This window comes from Excalfactoria chinensis, chromosome 3 (genome assembly GCF_039878825.1).
Source record: "Excalfactoria chinensis isolate bCotChi1 chromosome 3, bCotChi1.hap2, whole genome shotgun sequence".
NCBI classification, from domain to species: domain Eukaryota; kingdom Metazoa; phylum Chordata; class Aves; order Galliformes; family Phasianidae; genus Excalfactoria; species Excalfactoria chinensis.
Window position 1 is genome coordinate 12,050,608 of NC_092827.1, and position 20,818 is coordinate 12,071,425.

Sequence of the window (20,818 nt, forward strand, 5' to 3'; positions counted from 1 at the left end):
ATATATATACACACATTTCTATGTTGTTGTTGTTGTTTTTCCAGTAGTTTGTTCAGAGCCATTTTGTTTCCACTCATTATATATTCTGTGGTTAATACAGTTTTATTAATTTTTTACAGTAGTTTTGGCTAAAATATTCCCCCAGGAATGCTTACCAAGAAATACCACATATGTTTTACACAAATGAACTTTTGGATGAGACAAGAAAACCCATGGCGGCTTGACCTTGATATCAGTTCAATGTGAATTGTGAAGGGGAGGAAGGAACTTGTTTTCTAATGCTTAATTCGTATTATTAGTTACATTATATTCTGTTTCACACTGGTGAAACATCTTAAAATTCAGATAAGGAACTTCTATAACTTTGTTTTTCTTAATTTCAAAAGTTGCCTTTCAGTGCTTTTAAAAAAAACAGTCTTTAGCCTGAGAGGTCAGACCTCATGGCGTACCCAAAAGATTTCCTGCCAGACATCATCAGGAGATGTACATTCACCTACATAATGTAAAAGATTTAATTTGCATTAAATTAAGCATCTTAATGGAAGAAGATGGAATCCCTTAAGGATATTGTTAAATTTCATAGAATTTTTCTACTTTTTAGGTCAGCAGATCCACAGACTCCCATCCAATCTCCAATATACATTGCAATACAAGTCTGAAGACCTATATCTAAGCAAATCAATCTGTGGAAGTAACTTACTAACACTAAGGGTACTCATTATTTTTCTCCTTATTTCTGTCAGTACTGCACCTGCCATAAGCATTATTTTGAACTTTTGCTAGGATGGGCCTGGAAATTATTTTTACTCTTTCCCTCTTTCTACAGATCAGCAACAGTAGAATTCATTCCACTGAATTTGTGCCTTGGTTTTATAGTCAACAGAAGTTAAAGGGGTTTGCTGCAACACAATTCGTCTGATCTACCAAAGCTGAAGATCTGAAGATTCTTATATATTTCAGAAGGATGAATTCCACCCTCTAGAGGTGGTTATACTAGGTTGTTTTTTTTTGTTGGTTTTTTTTGTTTGTTTGTTTGTTTGTTTTTGATGCATAAAGTAAGGGAAGTGATTCAACCACTCTACCAAATTTCAAGGAGAGATATTCCATTTTAAGATTAAATTAAACTGAAGTTATTTCAATAGTTTGAACTGAACATGAGTTTTAATCACAAAATCCTAATACAAAATCAGCCTTAAAGTGCAAACCTGTAGAAAGAATGTAAAACTTAAAGTCTCTTTAAATGGGTTGTTATAAGCTACAGTTTTTAGCTCTCCTTTTCCCAATATATTTTCATCACTTATAATCTTGTTGGCCTTATTATAATTAGAGGGTTCTAAATTAAAAATAATAATAATAATAAATCTCATAGTACAGCCAATGAATTATTATTATTATTATTTTAATATACAGGAACATTGTTAATATAGATGTATAATTGCCCATGGGCATGTCAACCAAGTTACAGATTCCCATCAGAACCAGAGCACTTATGAGAATGCAATAAATATAGAACAATGTCACACTTTGGAGACAGCAGATGTCGTTAATGAAACAACCTGGACTTAGTTGGAGTATTGTCTATGCATAAACAGAGTTGTAAACTGCTGATTTTTTGCAGCTCTTTGTTAAGTTTCATTAGCTAAAACAGCTACAGAAGGTATGGCAGGCAAAAGCATAGTGTTTTTTTTATTCTTGGAGGTGGGTTGTTAGAATTTTTGCCTTAGCTCCCCGAAAAGTCAGAGAAAATGTAACACCTGTGTCTCTGGGAAATAGCAATAACTTTTACAAGACATGAATATAAATATCATGTAAACAGATCCATCTTATCTGAAGGTAAATCACATCTTTGTTATGTACTCTAATGCAGACAACAAGAATACTGATACAACCAGGACAGAAGGGAATATTAATAAGAGCATATGAATATCACCAGTGACTCAAGTGAGGGCAGCAATTCCAAAATAGATATGAAAATATAGGTTCAGGCTAATTAGTGTCCATGTTATTGAAAGAATGTCATATTTCTTCCACTAAAAAGAATATTTAAAGTCCAAAAATATATACAGTATGTGATATAAATGCAATAGCTGCACGATGCCACATTTTACTCCTAAAATCAATGACTCAACTTCTTTTGTAAGGCCCATGTTTATCTGCAAAAAGATACTTCTTTTTTTTCCCCAATCAGTTAGATAAAGCCACCTTCCATAAACATTTTAATTTCCAACTTAGACATCAGCAGCTATGACTAAGGAGCACAGAAACAGAACCTGATCAATTCTGCAAAGATTTGCTTTAATCGTGGTTAAAATCACACATTTATATTGATCTATCTAAATTTTCCTCACAAATGCTGTCACTTGTACTTTACAAATCTGAATAAATCCTCTTTGCCTCTTTTCATGGAGATATGCAAAGAGAACAGGTGTGGATGAACCAGGATCTACTGTTGAGACTCCAGAAGAAAAAAAGAATCTATGTCCTCTGGAAGCAGGGACAAGCTACTTGGGGAGACTACAAGGAGACTGCTAAGGAATGCAGAGAGGAAGTTAGGAAGGCTAAAGCCCAGCACCCAGCACAAATTTAGATTGGCCATGACAGTAAAAGAGAATAAGAAACCTTTTTACAAATATATCAACGGTAAGAGGAGAACCAAGGAAAGTGTCCACTCCTTACTTGATGCAGCAGGGAATGTGACCACTGATGACAAGGGGAAAGATGAGGTCCTCAATGTCTTCTTTACATCTGCCTTTAATGGGCAGAACAGTTGTCCTGAGGGCACTTTATGCCCCAATCTGAAAGTCTGGGATGGAATGAAAAATACACCCCCAGTGATTCAGGTGGAGACAGTTAAATAAGAGCTCTGCAGCGTTTGAGGCATGGACTCAGATGTGAATGATCCAAATTGTTTATTACAAGTTCTCCCTTATATCCTTTATATACCTTTACAGGTTTTTGTTTTCTAACTTTCCCACCCACCCTTACAACTTTCTCAACCACCTTTACATGTCAACAAAGCATTCTACAAACACTTTTCAACTGTTCATGCAGGCACATATCCAATCAGAGCTGTGAGTCCTTTCTTCTCCTTCCAGAAGTGTCCTTGGTTCTCATGCTGTTTATCTTGCTCCACAGCTGCTGCTCTGAACAGCTTTTCCATGATATTTGAATTTTCCATTATTTTTCCTTGATTTTCCAATCAAAATTTCTTATTAGAGGCATCACTTTTTAAAATATTTTCTTGTGTGACAGTGTCTTGCGTGGCAGCCTTTGACTTTTTGTGGCTGGAGATTTCAGCTGCTTCTGACCAAGTGTAGATAAATGCCTTATTGGACTGAAGTTTTCCCAGTTATTTGACAATGTATTTTCAGCAAAGCAGAAACAAGGGCACAGAACTGTATATTCTGTGTGAAACTTATCATTTATTTACATCTTTAAATTGGGAAATAAAAGCCTTGGAGCTCACAAGCCTGTGAGCAAAACAGCTACTGAGCTGACAGCGAGTCTTCGTCTACCTCCTCTGTCCTGCTGCGGCCATCTCCGACCTCACAGCAGAAGCACGGGAGCCTGAGCAGTCCAGCTGCTCTCAGGCCCACTTTCCAAGCTATCTGGGTAAGCAGGCACACACATCCCTTCTGCTGAGGAGTTTGGTCTGCACCATTTCAACCGGGTTCTGGAACCAGCCCTGCCCGGGCAGAACAGCTCTTTGTGACCCATCTCTGTGACACCCAGGCATAGCTGGCACCAACAGTAGGCGGCCTGCAGTGTCCGTCAGGACAGCGAGGAGACAGGGCAGGAGTGTGCGGGTCTGGCGAAGAGCCCCCGAGCGCAGCCCAAGTCTTTTCCTTCTACCTTTGGCAGCCACGTGGCTGCCCCATCTCCATCCTCATCCTTCATCCCACGGGATGGAGGAGAGAGCCCCCAGCCGCTCCAGCATGGCCGGGGAGGAGAGTGGGGCTCCCCAGGAGAGAAGATCTCCACCAGAGCCCTACAAAGTGATTGAGTTGAACCCACTGCATGCTGGTGAGTGAGGGTCCCCAGCGGGGTGGGCAGGGCTGGGGCAGCGAGTGCCCCCTGCTCCACACCAGGGCCCCTTGTCCTTGTCCAGGCACGGGAAGACTGTGCCAGGGGAGAGAGCCCAGGGCTGGAGAGGCCAGAGCTCCTTCCTCTGCTTGCGCCTGCCTTTGGCCCCTCTATAGCATTGTTCTCTCTCCTTGGTCAGATGCTGACTGGCTGCCTCTGTCTGAAGAGGAAAAGGAGGCCATAGATTTCATCGAAGCCTGTGGCATCAGCAAGGCAAAGGTAAGAGCAGCCATCTCCATCTTGGCTGTGCCTGCATCTCCAGACGGTCCCTCTGGTTCTGCCTTCAGGCTGCAGGAGGGCTGCTGGCTGGACAGAGCTGCTGCTGTCCTGCAGCTGTCCTGCACTGTTCCACACCCCACAACGCATGGTCCCCCTGGCCATGGCTCTCCCCACTCACACTCCTCGGTCTCTGTGTGCTTGCCAGGATCTGGAGCAGAAGTTGCAGTTCCTGAACTGCATTTGCTTACTGTGCAGCACTGCTGGAAAGAAGGGCTTGACAGTGAGCCTGAGTATCTTCTGCTTACTCAATGATCTGTCAAAGAAGATTGAGGTGAGAGGACATGGCACCCAGGTGCCTGCACCCTGTGAGAAGGACAGGACGGGGAGGGGGAGGCAGGGAAATCATGCACAGACACCAAAGTGCCCCAGATGGGACTCCAGGTGCTGCTGAGACCTGACTGGCACACCAGTGTGCCAGTGTTTGTCAAGGGCCACTGGGGCGACTCAGGCCCTAGCAGCTGGTGGCAGGTTTGCTGTTGCTGGGTGCTGGCAGCTGCCAGGTGCCATCCTGATTATGCTTTGCAGGTTCTGTTGTGTGAGGAGCCCAGGGAGCAGCTGAGCACAGCACTGAGATTCTGCTGCATGAATGCTGTTGCTGCCTTGAGGTACCTGCTCAGCCCCTGGTTTTGCCAGCACATCCCCTGGGCACGATCCTGGTGGCCCTGACGCAGCTCCCCGCTAAGTCTTGGCCCTTGCCCCAAAGCTGGTGGCATCAGGACTGTCCTCTGACCCAGAGCAGGCCTGTGGGGGAGGAGGCACCTCCTGGCAGGGCTCCCCATCCCTCTCAGGGAGCCCTGCCCAGGGGAGGACCTGTTCCACCACTGCCTTGGCACCAAGGCACTGCTCCTAGCATCAATATCTCTCTATTTGCAGCAAAGTGAATGCAGTTTCGGAGGAAGAAATATTACATCTCTTCAATGTGTGCTGCAGTGTCATCTTCTACCTTCCTCCAGCAAGGGCCTTGAACATTTGCCTCTATGACCATGTATGTACTGGGCAATCTATTGATTCTATTGGTTGACCCCATGCCTCTGGGCTGCCGCTTGGATTACTTGTGTCCAGAGATCTATAAAGATGTCTGTGGGTCAAGGTAGAAGCCTTGCTTGCCCTCACCCCTCTCACTGTTGCCTTGGGCTTGGCAAACACCCTGTGCTTGTAGCCTGGTCCACACACAGCAGCTTTGCAGGGTGTCCCTCTGCACAGATCTGTGGGCATCCTTCCTTGCAAGCTAGAGGGGCTCACAGCAGTCTCCTGGGTATGAAAGGGAACCCTGAAAGACTTCCACAACCCACTGTTCTCTTTACAGACCCTGAATGCTATGGACAACATGCTGCAGACTGTGCTAGACAGCTGTCCCACCGCCAGTGTCAATAGTCGGCTGCAGAGAATCTTGGAGGTCTGTCTATCGTGAAGTTCTGCCCCCAGAGCTCCCTTGTAGTAGAATTTTATCCCAGACCATGGAAACGGCACTGGCAGCAGTTGGAGCTGACAGTAGCCCCATGAAGGGCTTAGATAAAGCTCAAGGGAAGCCTGGATGGATGCTGTGATTCCAGCTAGGAGCTCAGCAGACCTGCTTCTCCTGGAGTGGGTATCAGCAGCTCCCAGGCTAACCAGCAGCTCCTCTCCTCACAGGTGCTGCTGCCTTTCACCATCTCCAAGACAAAATCTGTGTGTGAGAGGGCTTTAGGGCGGATCTGGAAACTCAGTGATTTCATGACCAGCAGTTTCTGGCAGCAGGTAAGGAGACATGAAAATTCCAGCCAGGCACTCTCATTCTTTGCATCCCAGAGCTGCCTCTATGGCTCAGGAGTACCTGTGAGACAAGCTGGGGCTCAGGCGTGAACCCTCAGAACGCTTTTGACCTGAAGGGAAGGTCTTTATCCTTCCTTTTGCCTGTGGTCATCCCACTCCAGACGGTATTCTCTGGCTCTGTTTAACATGCCTTCCCTCCTTTTTTCCGTCTTACTGTAGCCACTTGGAAGAAACCTTCCCCCTTCTCAGAGGACAGACATTGCCCTTGTGACCCTTGAGAAGACCATTGGAGACTACAGCTTTGATGAAAAGAAGTGGGCTGAGATTATGCTGGATGTAGTTTGGAGAGACCCTGGAACCTGGCTGATGGATGTAAGCAGTGTGAGGCTAGATTGTCATTCCCTACCCTACCCGCCACAGCTCTTGGGAATCGGAAGCCATTTTAAGGCAGCAAAGAGCTGTGGGAAGGGCAGTAATAACACAGCCTGGGAGGCAAATGGCTGCAGTCCAGTGGCAGCAGCAGTCTCCCTGTGTTCTCACAACAGGTGCCAGAGATTCTGGGATGCATCCACAGAAACCTGAAAATCGTGAGCACATCAGTTCAGCAGATCCTATTCTCAGTGCTGGATGTGCTGACCATCCAGTTTCCCACAGACGTGCTGAGGAGTGTGTTTGCTGACCTTCCACAGAGTGACAGGTATCAGCCCAGACAGCCCCACACGTTTGTTCCATGTGAAGAACAGGGCTCAGAAATGGTCTGGTTGCCAGAGCCAAGGAAAGCTGCAGGACATCCTGAGGATCAGGCCCTCCATCCCACTGTGCTTTCAAGTGCTGGTGGGCCGCTCAGGACTACAGCAGCCAATACCAACCATGGCAGCCCAGAGCCCCCCCATCAGGCTCCTGCCCTGTCCCTCGGGGAAGGCCATCTCAGCCCCTTACTGCTTGCCCAGGCCAGGCCTCCAGGTCCCCCCGAGCACGTGGGGCAGCAGGGCCAGGGCTGCAGCACAGCCTGGGGCCCAGTGCACCAACCTTGAGCCGTGGTTCTGTGGCTAAGGCAGCCCTAATGACACAGCATTGCTCTCTGTTTATAGCACTACCCTGGACATACTGAAGAGTGTGCTGCCCCTGCTGGAAGCATGTGAGGGGATCTGGGACGAACTGAGCAGTGTTCTCCAGGACCAACAGCTGTGTGAGATATTGAGCATCACCACAGCGGAGTCAGGCGTCCTTCGCTTGACTGTGAGTTACTGGACAAGGCACCATACTCTCCTTCAGGGCACTCTCTCCCCAGCTCCCTGCCTCCCCCTGCCATCCTGCATAGTGCTAGGCCTGGGCGCAGAGGGATGGTGGGGCCCTTCAAAGGCACCGCTACCTCAGGCCAGGCTATGTCTCCCCAGTGCCCTGCCCTGAGCTGCCAGAGCAGCCATGAGCTGCAGGGTGCAGGAAATCCTGCTGCCTCTGCCTGCCTCTCACTGCTGTGTTCGTTTCAGGTGATGCCTCCCACTGAAGAGATGGTGAAAGAGCTGTGTAAGCCAGCACTGCTCCAGAGGCTTCTGAATGTTGAAAGCCTGCCCATACTCTGGCTGGTGCTCAGACGCCTCGTACTGCTGTCTGATAGACCTGAGACGGTGAGCAGGACCTTGTCAAACAAACAGCCCTCCTGTTGGCAGCCTGGCACTGGGGCGGTGGGCAACACTGTGCCTTGGCCTTGCCTGACACTCGGGAGTTGGGGTGAAGGTCATGATAGGGCCTGGTGGCTGAGATTTCCAGAAGCTTTCCAGATGGGTTACCCGGGGGCCTGTAGGAAAAGGGGGTGGCTGAGCAGGGGGCATGGAGTCCTTGTTCACCTGCCCTAATTCTCCTACCTTCCCCATCACTATAAGTACACCCTTGCCACCACCTGCCTGGAATCTACAGCTTCCATTCCTGTGGCAGCTGCCAGCAAGCGAGGCGTGTGGCTGCTGCTCTGTAATCAGAGCTTTTAGGCCAGGGTGGCCACAGTCGTCCTGATGGAAAGGAAATTGTGTGTTTTGTACAGGCAAGAGAAATACGGGCCCTGCTTCCAGGTGTCATGGAGACCCTGCAGTTTGCCAACACACCCATTACTCTGAAGGTGCTGAATATCTTCAGAAACGCAATGCGCCATCTGGGGAAGAGGCACACCAGTCCCTTTGCTCTGGAGCTGGCTGAGAAGATCCTGCCTCTTTTTAATCATGTAAGTCTGCTGTGGGAGGCTGAGCTCTGCGGATGGATGCTTGACAGGAGTGCCTTCTCCTTTCTTTCCTTCTCTGGGCTCTCGGGAATGAGATGTCTTGTGGGCTCTGCAGCCCAGAAGGCCATGTCCCTGGTGGCGCAACTTGGTTGTTCTTGGTGATGTCAGGCCCCTGTGCTGGGGCTCAACCTGGCACCTGAGCAAAACACCTTCTGCCAAGGGTTACTTTCAGAACCTCCAGCGCTCCCTTTTCTACCAGTGCCAAGCATTCTCTCCAGGGACCACAGCAGGGATGTGAAGGCTGAGCAGGCAGCATGTGCCCCAAAGGCACTGCCAAAAGCCAGCTCTGTCTCCTCCTTGTCCAGCACTCCCAGTGTGCCAGGACAGCTCTGCTTTGACCTGGTGGGCTGGCTGGGGAAGCAATCTGAGGCACAGGCACCCCATGCTGGAAACCTGTCACGGTGCTTTGCACGACTGCATGGCACCTTTGTGCAGAATGTGTCTCCAGAGCACCTCCTTTCACATCAGCCATGCCTACACTCATGCTCACCACGGGCAGTGAGAGTGTGTTGCTGAGGTCTGAGGTCCTCCTGTTCTCCCTCAGGCATCATGCGAAGTGCGAGAGGGTTCCATCTGCCTCTTCAAGGATGTGATGGATGCTGTGGTGTGGTTTAAGAAGGGAAGCATGAAGAAGACCGTGCGCAGGGTCCTGCTCCCTCTGCTCTTTCAAATGAGTGACGAGACCCCGAGCATCGCACAGGTACAAATTTCAGACCTGACCAGTATGCAGGCAGTGGTGTGCTGACAGCTCAGCAATGATTTGCAATTGAGAGCAAGTTCAGCAAGCATTCAGACACTGGGATGTGTGTCTCTGTGTGTGGTGCCACGTCCCTGCATCTGTTGTTCTGCAGGCATCTGGGGAAGCCCTCGTGTCTTGTGCAAAGTTCCTGAAGTGGAAGGAGCTCAAGCACCAGGCCCGGCAGAAGAACACAGCAGGGATCATGAAGTGTTTGGTAAGGACAATCACACAGCCCCCACCTTTTTGCTGGGGGAAAGGGGATGCTGGAGGAGGGGTTGCACCAGCAGCTGTGGACGCTCAGCAAGGCCCATTCTCTTCTGCTCTTCTCCAGCTGCAGCAGGACAGAAAGAGAGCGGAAAGCTACCTGCAGCAGAGCCTGCCATACCTGGAGGATTCTCAGGCCTCCTTGCGATGCGAGGCTGTCAGATTCATTGGTGAGCCCAACCCCTGCGTCCCTCTTTGGGTCCTGCCCTGGCAGGACGGCACAGCCCTGAAGCCCCCAGGTACACCCTGCCCATGCCGGTAGCCCCAGTGGGTGCCTTCCTCAGGTTCCCCCTCAGGCACCATCCCTGCCTGCAGCACGGAAGGGGAAGCAGCTGGGCTGACGGGGCTGGGGTCTGCGCTCCTGGCAGTGTGTTGGGGAGTGGGTGTCTGATGGAGCTCTTTCCCTAGGGCTGACTGGGAAGCACTGCAGGGAACAGAGTGAGAAGATGCTGAATGAACTCTGCAGTGGTGAGTGAGGGTAGTGCTGTGTGTGTTGGGGCTGGGGGCAGAGCCTGGGCAGCATGCAGCTGTGCTTTGCCCTGCTGCAAGTGGAGAGGAGTATTCCTGGCAATCCTGAGCAGTGTCTTCCAGCTGACCCCTCAGTCTCACGTGCTCCTCCTGGCCAGGAAAAGCAAGGAGTGGGGCTGGCATGGTCCAGAGGGGAAGCTGCTGGCTCTCTGCAGAATGGGGGGTTCAGTCTCTGCTCTGTTTCCTTCTGTTGCAGCCCTTCAGCCTTTGGAAGATGACACCCATCTGGCAGTCCGTTCCCTGGCATCTGAGACAATCCAGAAGCTGAGACATCAAAGGCAGAAGGCGGCATCAGCACGGAGCAGGCTCGCAGCACTTTGCTGCTGGTCCTGCATAGCCAGCTGAAGGATCATTCTTGTACAGCAACGTTGCTTGGTCACTTGTACAGTAACGTTGCTAGGACACACATTCCTTTCATGCAAGACAGACCCTCTTAACAACAGAAGGAGACTAGGAGCATGGACATCTCGAAACAAAAGAACAGGAACCAAGCTGGTTAGAACTGGGTCTGTAGTTAAGTGACTGACTAAGCTGAAAAGCACACCAAAAAGCCTTTGCAAGGAAGACCTGGAGAAGACATCTGCCCGTGACCATCAGAGGGCAGCACGCATGCACACAGATGCAGAACATATAATTTCCCTGACTTAACTGGAACTCATTGTATGAGTTCTTAGAACTGTTTAAGCAAGCAGAAAAGTTACTGTTTTCCTAGCTTTTGCAAAGCTGAAATGCTGGGCAGCAAAGCTCCTGCTTGCTTATAGTGCTGTGTGCCTGGGCATAAGTAAGTGTCATGTGGAAAAAGACAATGTTTCCTATGTCTTGGACACCCAGCAATCCAGACTTCAAGATCTTTGCTTTCAAGTTTGCATTTCAAAGCAGGATTAAAAATGATTCTGCAAACTTTCTTTGATGACATTTGACTCTTAAAATATCACCAATAATACTGCTTTTATTACTACTAATAACAGCAACACAACAACAAAATAATGGAAGATGAAGGAAGGCACAGGGAGAAGAGTCACTTGAGGAAATTTCTCCTGTGATCTGAATTGGTGTTAGGGTCCTTGTGCACAAGAACCAAGGATGGAGCGAGCATGTTTTGTCCTCTTCAGAATGCAATAGGGTTCATCTTACTGTCACCAGAATGAGACCGGGATTTAACTGGATGTTTAACTGTTGGAAATGGGAAAACAGGGCCAAAGTTGCATTTTTTGAAATGGAAAAATAGTAATTTTAAAAACCCACAGCAACAGAGTGGAGAAGATCACCAGCAAAGGTGATCTATCATTTGCCCTTGGAGTAAAAGCAACAGCCAAAAAAAGAAGCGGATGCTCATCCATTTCATGTACTTTTGTAAGGACGTGAAAGCAAGAAGACTTACCTGTAGTTGGTGTAACATCAGTGGTAAAAATCACCAAGCTTCCTCCAAAAGTGGACTTGACCTTTTGTCTCTGCAGCCATCTGTGTACAGAGTGAGCTACTGGAGACCTTTGCTCAGATCCTTAAGATTTCATGTCTATTACCATCTCTCTTCCTGAAGATCTTGTGAAGAAAGGCTTTTCCTGTGAGGATGAAGCACTGATAGGAAACGTTACAGCTAGTTTTGCTGTGGGGAGTTTACCTCTGTGTGTGACACATGCATTTTTCTGACAACTGCTATCACTCAGTTTATTAATAAAAATCATGCTTTAATTACTTTGTGCCTCGCAGATTAATCTGACTTTAAGAAAACTGGGCTGACTTTGCTTTGCTCAACACATTATTCTCAAGAATAATTGCAGTTACTGAAGACGCGAGGTGCTGACAGAAGGCAACTTGGCTTTGACTAAGCTAGATTGCTCCTATAGGCCTTAGCTCTGAAAAAAAGTGTGACAGCATTTAAGGAGACTCTGTGCACAGTGTGCACATGAGATACTCTTTCAACAATTTTTTTAATCAACAGATAGATTGAAATAGAAAATGCCTATTTCTAGGTAATTTGAAATTCCAGATTTATCTTGCTATGCAAAAATCAGAACTAACTAGTTTACGTAGCCACTATCATTAAGTTTTGTGTGAATTTCCTTTTAACAATAATATATAATATAATAATATTGAAAAGAAGCTCTTTTTCAAAAGCAGATGTTCCAGTGATTCAGATGAGCATGCAAGAATGGGTGCTTTGGGGTGTTTTTCCTCCAGCTTTCAATTGGGAGGAGCTGGAAGTAACTGTGCTCTTACCGAAACACGGTGGGACCACTCCCATGACTGGAGTTCTGTGATGGATGGTTACAAGCTCTTCAGAAGGGATGGACAAGGAAGGAAGGGTGATGGTGTGGCCTTTTCTATTAAAGACTGTTTTGAAGTTGAAAAGCTTGGGGTTGGGAATGATAAAGTGGAGTGTCTGTGGGTAAGGATCAGGGGAAAGGCCTGCAGGGGTGACATCTTGGTGGGGGTCTGTTATAGACTGCCTAATCAGGATGAAGAGATGGACAAGGCATTCTATGAGCAGCTTGCAGAAGCTGCAGGTTCACCAGCACTCATTCTCATGGGAGACTTCATCTTCCCTGATATAGGCTGGGAATATAATATGGTGCAGAGAAAGCAGTCCAAGAGGTTTCTACTGTGTGTGGAAGATAGCTTCCTTACACAGCTGATATGTGAGCCTACCAGGGATGGTGCCCTGCTAGACCTGCTATTCACTAGCAGTGAAGGACTGATGGGTGATGTGAAGGCAGAGGACTGTCTTGGGCAGAGTGATCACAAAATTATTGAATTCTCTGTTCTTGGAAATGTCAGAAGGGTGACTAGTAAAACTGCTCTGTTGAACTTGCAGAGGGCAGACTTTGACCTACTCAGGACACTTGTTGCAGGGGTTTCTTGGGAGTCCCGCCTTAAGGGTAAAGGGGTCCAAGAATCCTGGATGCTCCTCAAGACGGAAATCTTAAAGGCAAAAGAACAGGCTGTCGCTGAATGCCGCAAGGTGAGCCACAGGGGAATAAGACCGGTGTGGATGAACCGGGATCTATTGTTGAGACTCCAGAAGAAAAAGAGAGTCTATGTCCTCTGGAAGCAGGGACAAGCTACTTGGGGAGACTACAAGGAGACTGTTAAGGAATGCAGAGAGGAAGTTAGGAAGGCTAAAGCCCAGCACCCAGCACGAATTTAGATTGGCTACGACAGTAAAAGAGAATAAGAAACCTTTTTACAAATATATCAACGGTAAGAGGAGATCCAAGGAAAGTGTCCACTCCTTACTTGATGCAGCAGGGAATGTGACCACCGAGGATAAGGGGAAGGATGAGGTCCTCAATGTCTTCTTTACATCTGCCTTTAATGGGCAGAACAGTTGTCCTCAGGGCACTTTATGCCCCAATCTGAAAGTCTGGGATGGAATGCAGAATACACCCACAGTGATTCAGGTGGAGACAGTTAAAGAGCTCCTCTTCCACCTGGACTGTCACAAGTCCATGGGACCAGATGTGCTCCACACTCGGGTGCTGATGGAGCTGATGGGGGTGATTGCTGAGCCGCTCTCCACCATCTACAAGAGCTTCTGGTTAACTGGAGAGGTACCAGAGGATTGGAGGCTTGCCGGTGTGATTCCCAACTACAAAAAGGGTAGTAAAGAGGACTGTCAGTCTGACCTTGGTACCAGGGAAGGTTATGGAGCAAATCATCTTGGGTGAGATCACACGACATGTGCGTGACATCCAGGGGATCAGGCCTAGCTAGCAAGGACTCATGAAAGGAAGGTCATGCTTAACAAACCTCATCTCCTTCTACGATTGGGTGACCAGGCTGGTAGATGAGGGTAAGGTAGTTATGTAGTCTACCTGGACTTCAGCAAAGCCTTTGACACAGTTTTTCACAATATCGTCCTCAGGAAACTGGCTGCCCATGGCCTAGACAGGTATACCCTTTTTTGGGTAAGGAACTGGCTGAGGGGTCGTGCCCAGAGGGTAGTGGTTAATGGAGTAAAGTCTGGCTGGCGACCCGTTACAAGTGGTGTCCCCCAGGGGTCGGTTCTAGGGCCCATCTTGTTTAACATCTTCATTGATGACCTGGATGAGGGAACTGAGTGTACACTAAGTAAGTTTGCAGATGACACCAAGTTGGGAGGTGGTGTTGATCTGCCTGAGGGTAGGGAGGCCCTACAGAGGGATCTGTATAGGCTGAATCTCTGGGCTGAGGTTAATGGGATGAGGTTCAACAAGGCCAAGTGCCGGGTGCTGCACTTTGGCCGCAATAACCCCATGCAGCACTATAGGCTTGGGGCAGAGTGGCTGGATGACTGTGAAGAGGAAAGGGACCTGGGGGTGTTGGTCAGTGCTGGGCTGAACATGAGCCGACAGTGTGCCCAGGTGGCCAAGAAGGCCAACAGCATCCTGGCCTGTATAAGAAATAGTGTGGCCAGCAGGAGCAGAGAGGTGATCATCCCTCTGTACTCAGCTCTGGTGAGGCCACATCTTGAGTATTGTGTTCTGTTTTGGGCTCCTACAAGAAAGACATTGAGGCCCTGGAACATGTCCAGAGAAGGGCAACAAAACTGGTGAGGGGTCTGGAGCACAAGTCTTATGAGGAGCGGCTCAGGGAGCTGGGATTGTTTAGCCTGGAGAAGAGGTTTAAGCTGAACATACGAAGGAACTTTTTTTCTCAGTGTGGTCAGGCACTGCAATAGCCTGCCCAGGGAGGTGGTGCAGTCTCCATCCCTGGCTGTGTTCAAGAAGAGTCTGGATAGGGAGCTAGGAGATCTGGATTAGGGGTTTCCTGTAGGTATGGTAAAGGGAGGATGGTTGGACTAGATGATCTTACAGGTCCTTTCTAACCTTGTGATTCTATGATTCTGTGATTCTATGAAAGAGTTGGAAATATTAGGTAGAGAAAGACAAGAGTTTGTGATGGAAGTGCTTTGACAGTATTAGCAGTATACTCAGTCAGACTTATCTTCTATGTGAAGGAAAGAGGTTAGCTTCTTCATCAAGCCCAGTAGCTTGATATTTAGAAATAGTGTAGAGCCTGTAGATATCTCAGCATGAGGTGGTTTTCAAGAAGTGCCCATTAGAGAACCTGCTGACATTTTATGAAGATTATTAGAAATACATGAATTACAGACAAAAAATGTAGACAGAACCATTAAGGAAGGGATTCTATGTTGTTGTAGGAGAGGTAAGCAAGGTAGTCTTTACTTTCATTGTCTCTTGATCTTAAGACTGGTGGCTTCCTAAGCGCCCATGCCAACTGTAGCTTATCTGTTTATTTAACTGGGAAAACAAACAAACAAACATCAAATCACTACAGAAGTCCATGAAGAGTTAATCAATACTTAGTAACACATATTTTACAAATTCTAGCTCATCTACCAAGGTCATAGGCTGTGAATTTTAAGCAGACTATATATCAGCCTAAAATCATTCTAGGAAAATGACATCTTCATTCTGTTTGGGAATTGCTCTCAAAGTAATTGCTGACTTTAAGAATCTGTGTGAAAAATGATATGCAGATTTTTTATTATTTTTTTTTTTTTTTGAGAAAACACATTCATTTTAACTTTCCTGGGGAACTGCTAGAAGTACCCTCATAGTTAAACTGAAATTATATCCATATCTGTTTGACTCTGAACAGATTAACAAATATGCTGATAAGAAAAGTCATATATATAAAAACAGAAATTTATTATTTTGTGGGTTTTTTTGTTTTTGTTTTTGTTTTTTTAATTTACTATAGCTGTGTTTCACATAGAACAGCAGTATTTAAAACATCATTACAGAGTCAAACAAAAACAAAGCCTCCAAGGACAGACTATTAATCCTAGCTCTGCCATTTGGATAAATTGTTTGTGTTATGAAGTAATAGATTTAAAATTTTACAAGTGACCTAACACCATTCTCAAATTTACTACATTAAGAATCATAAGATTAATAACAAATTAATGATGTGGGGATTTATAACTGACTTGAAAAGCTACATTGCTCAGTGAGTTTAACTACGTTATTCCCAGCCTAAAAGATAAGTTCAAATTGAACTAGATGTTCGGGTAATTTAAACACATCTGCTAATGTTAATTTATTTTATTGATAGGAAGCTTCCTTGCTGAGAAAATGATTGTGAACATGATTTTATCTGGGACACATCCTTCCCTAAACCAAAGAAGCTTGCGAGATAGCCTTGCTTTGGTGGCAGAAATTGCTATTGCTTGAAAGATGGTGCATGTTCAGCTAAAATCTACATTGACGTAAACATGGCACAGAAGGTGAAAATATCTCACAAACATAAAATGTTAACTTACATGAGCCAACCTGTCAGAAATTTGCAGAAGAAAGGTAGAAAGAAGTGGTAAGGGAATTCCCTGGCCAGATAATTACTGAACACATAAACATGTAACACATTAACAGAAAAATTACATTGGAATGTATAGAATTATGTACTGAAGGTGTAGGGAAGAATGCAGCCATTCAACAGCAAGAAATGGACAGACTTAAGCTGTAACGGGCAGGAAAGAAAAGAAAAAAGAAAAAGACTACAGCCCAAAAATTCATCAGCACTTCTATTAGAGCATGAAATTAGCAGAAATCTATCAAAAGGATTCAATCAAGTTCTGATTCATGAATCAGTGTAGTGCCTGCAGAGCCCTAGGTGTACAAAGATGATTGTGCTTTGCAAGCAATGTACTTCTTTTTTTGTAGTGCATGTACTAAGATACTGTACAAGGCTGAGCTCTGAAAACAAAAATGATTCACAAGAAGCGTTTGCTTCAAAAATTAAGTTAAAGCCTGAGAAAATATATAATAGCAACAACTGAATAAAGTTATGTATTTTGCTCCTAAAGGTACACGTGGACTCATATGTAATGAAGAGCACAGCTGTTTTATTAGGCAATTTATGCTCAGATGCTTCTTCATTAGCTGGTTTACAGGTTTAAGCTGTGCACCACAATCAGACCGAAGTATGTTGTATCTTGTAGGTTAGTATAACTGTAAACAAAGGAATTTACAAGCTTCAACGAAAAGAATTTACAAAACCTGAGTAAGCCATATTGCTCTGGGTTATTGCTATTCACTTATGCACATACAGCTTGGGAATATGATATGCAAAACGTCTACAGTTAATGAACCAGAATCAACCTGTAAAGGCAGAAATCATGATCAGTAGAGCCAGAAGGTTTCAAAGTCACACTTTCTCTCAAAGTTTTAACTTAGCAGAATTCTCCATCTGTGGAGCTCCTATTTTAGTTTCTGTGCTAACTGTTCCCTTTCTTAATGTCTTATTGTTTATTAATGAATTCTAGTCAGATCCTAGTGCATTTGAAATGCTAGCAGTTCACCTCATGCTCTCCTTTCAGTTTCCTCAGTAGTCATAATTGTCTGAGTTTTGAATTAATTTGACAAAAATTTATGTATATGTTTCAGAGTGGAAGGAAGGGAAGTTATGTTATGAGGAAGCTATTACCTGTTTTTACACACATATATATATGCATATATATATACTGTGAAAATATTCTGCCTTTTTATGAAAGATGAAAGTCTTCAGGTGGGTTCAGATTGAACTTCTTTTCAAAGGGGGGAGAAAGCAAAATAAGGATGCATTTAGGGAACAGCTGATGCAAGCTTTATGTCCCATCAGCACTGCCTACAATTAGATGCATGTTTACATCTCTGCTGTGGACAGAGCCAAGCGCAGGGTGGATTCAGCTGACTTTTGCATCCATCATGCCATGAGGTGGATCTAAATAGTCTGATTTTGTCTCTGCTTTTCTCATAGGCAAAATTTTTCTATACAAAAATCAAAATTGTTTAAAAAAAATAAAAAAGAGAAAGAGAAAACACAAGATTGTACAATTACAGATAGAACAGCGAGTAAGCTGCCAAACGCTCCAGCATAGACATATCAGATTACATTCTTCACTTCTTTTATTGCAGTTTCCCTATGGAAACACAAAATCTCACTTAATATAATTCACTGTACATTCATGATCATTTTATCCCTCTCCATATCAGTGACTGTTCCAAAGACCGAGAGATACTGGAACAATTGCTCCAAATGGACATAGAATCACAGAACCACTCCATATACAAAGGTAATTTTAACTATTGTAGACATGGTCAAGGAGAATTCAGATCCCCCAGGCCATCAGTTGGTTAATTAGTATGAATTTAACTTCAGCAGAGAGAGGTGCTCTCCACCTGGCTAGAGCACCACAACAACATGCCAGCCCTGAAGGAGAATGCTTTAAGTTCCCAGTCATGAGTTTCAATTCCTGACTGATTTAGACAGGGCTGAAAGAAAACATTAACTGTTTGCAAAGACAACTGAACCAGATGTGAACAGTTCTGCTGTAACAGTACTTTTTATATGCAGAAAAATAGCCTTTGAATGTAATAAAGCTACTAGTAACATTTGAAAACCTCTATAAATAGGGCATAGAAATAATATTCCATAAAGGTAAATTACATTGCTTCATGGGGTGAGACTAGAGTTGATTTTACCCATTACTCAGCAACTGCTAGCTTCAGTGTTTAAAAGTGATTTTGAACATGAATTTGTAAAGTATGTAGTAATTATTATATTATGTATCTAATGACATTTACAGACATCTGTTTCCAAATTTTGATTTAGGAAAATGATTTCTGTCAATGTCATTATACTTCAAAATGTTAAAGTGCAAGATTAGAATTCAATTGGATATTTTTGCCATTTTATTATTCTGTATTTCTGCCAGTTCATAATTCTGACTTTTATAACAAAATCTGAGTGGAGAAGGAGTGTACATATATAAACATACATATATGTAGACTGGAAAAAATATCCAGGCCAAGCTGACAGGCAAGGTACAAATATCTATGTATGAATGTATAAATTAAGTCTCTGCAGGGTTTTCATTGTGTATCTTTTTTTTAATCTTAAATACTACTGGAGATCTAACAGTAATTTTCAAGAATGCTCTGAGATGGCTTCAGCCCTTCCTGTCGGATCACTTTTAGGCAGTAATGACAGAAAATTACTTCTCTTATTTGTGCTGTTGCTGTTAAACTCTCCCTCACTATATTGTATGTGTTTAGCTGCTGAAGAATTGAGAACTGGGGATTTTAATTTTGAAACAAAACAGCTTATCTGAATTTAATGTTTCATGAATTTCACTGTTCTAACATTGTAAATAGTACTTTACAGTTTTTACCATTTTCTTTCAGGATTTGAAGCCAAAATGTAAAGAAAATAGCTGAAACAGAGCCAGGGCTCTACTGAGCTACCTACTTAGAGAAAAAGGCATTTTTCAAATCATCATAAAAAATGGATAATAGAGAATACTTCATTATGAGTTACCATTTTATAGAGAAGAAATTATAAAAATATGTAATATACTTTTATTTTAATCAGATTTACTTGATCAAAATTATTCAGTTTATTAAATCTCTACATACATTGATATTTATTATTCAAACACACACATCTCATAGTAAAATTCAACTATTAAAATATATTGTTCACTTACCATAAAAACACGCATGATTGCATATGTAATAATAGCCACGGATTGTTGAATTGATTTGTTACAGCAATGGCCCTTAAGCTTGAAGCTCAATAATAACACAACATCAAAAGTTATAACAAAAAGCCAGGTGGCATCAGTCACTGTATCTGACATTTTCTGTGAGTACAACTGAGAGAAACAGATTGTGTTTTGAGAACTCATCTGGTCTTCTTGTATATAAATATTATTGATGTTGGCTCATAAAACAAATGTTAATTAAAAGAGACGATTAAAAAAAAAATAATGAGAATCTATACTGCTTAATCTGCATGGTAGTTTTTGTGGCTAAATCTTAGCTACTTCTTCAGATAGTTCTTTAAAATAATAGTCTAAGCCACAAACACTAAAACAAAAGGAGGTAACTTTGGAGATGCTTAACCAATAGGTTGGCTTCCAATAATGGAGTGGCAGAATTGATGGACAAAGGGAAGGTGACTGGTGTCACTTACCTGGACTTGAGCAAGGCCTATGATGTGGTCCCCTACTACATCCTTATTTCCAAATTGGAGGGATGTGGATCTCAGAGCATTCTTGAACATTACTGTTAGATATCTGGCAGTATATAAGAAAAAAGATAAATGATGAAAACCCTTCAGAGACTTAATTTGTACATTCATATGTAGGTATTTGTACCTTTCCTATGAGCTTGGCCTTGATATTTAGCTCAGTCTACATATTTCCTCCAAGGAGATTCATGATCCTTGAGGTCCCTTCCAACCTGGGCCATTCTGTGATTCAATGATTCTGTGAAGATCTTCAATAGAATGCCTACTTCAGGAGTATGTAATGGGGCATAAATCATGCAGAACTTTAAATCTCAATCAGATCTGTTTCAGGAAACCATGACACATGGAAAATTTGGACAAACAGAAGAATAAGTTGCCAAAGGGAAACCGTGCACCTATAGGATCAGGTATGGACTGGTTGTGCTCACTTTTCAAGCTCACAGGGTGCACTGCAGATCTGCTATGCTTATTAGCATAAGGTTGTAATTGAAATACTATGTCCCATGGCTGTCAGAGCAACAGCAACTATACCAATATGGTTCTTCTGCATCTAAAGGAGCTTGGTCATTGCACACCAAAAGTCACTCCCTGACTGCCACTTCACGACAAGAGACTTCTTGAGGAAAGGATGTGTGGCCCAGGTACAGTAGGTCTTCTACATGTTTTCAGATTACTTCTAAACACCTCACTCCATGTCTCTGAGGGCCAGAAGCTAGGCAGACTTGGCAGTCAATTTATTCCTGCCTAGAGAATGTTCTCACTCACTGCTATTGGGACATCATTCAGCTTTTTTTTTCTTGTTTCATCAGACAAGAAAAGGACAATACTGCCTTTCTTTTTCATCATCTGTAGTTTAGTGCCATGAGTGACAAAACAAGGGGAATAAC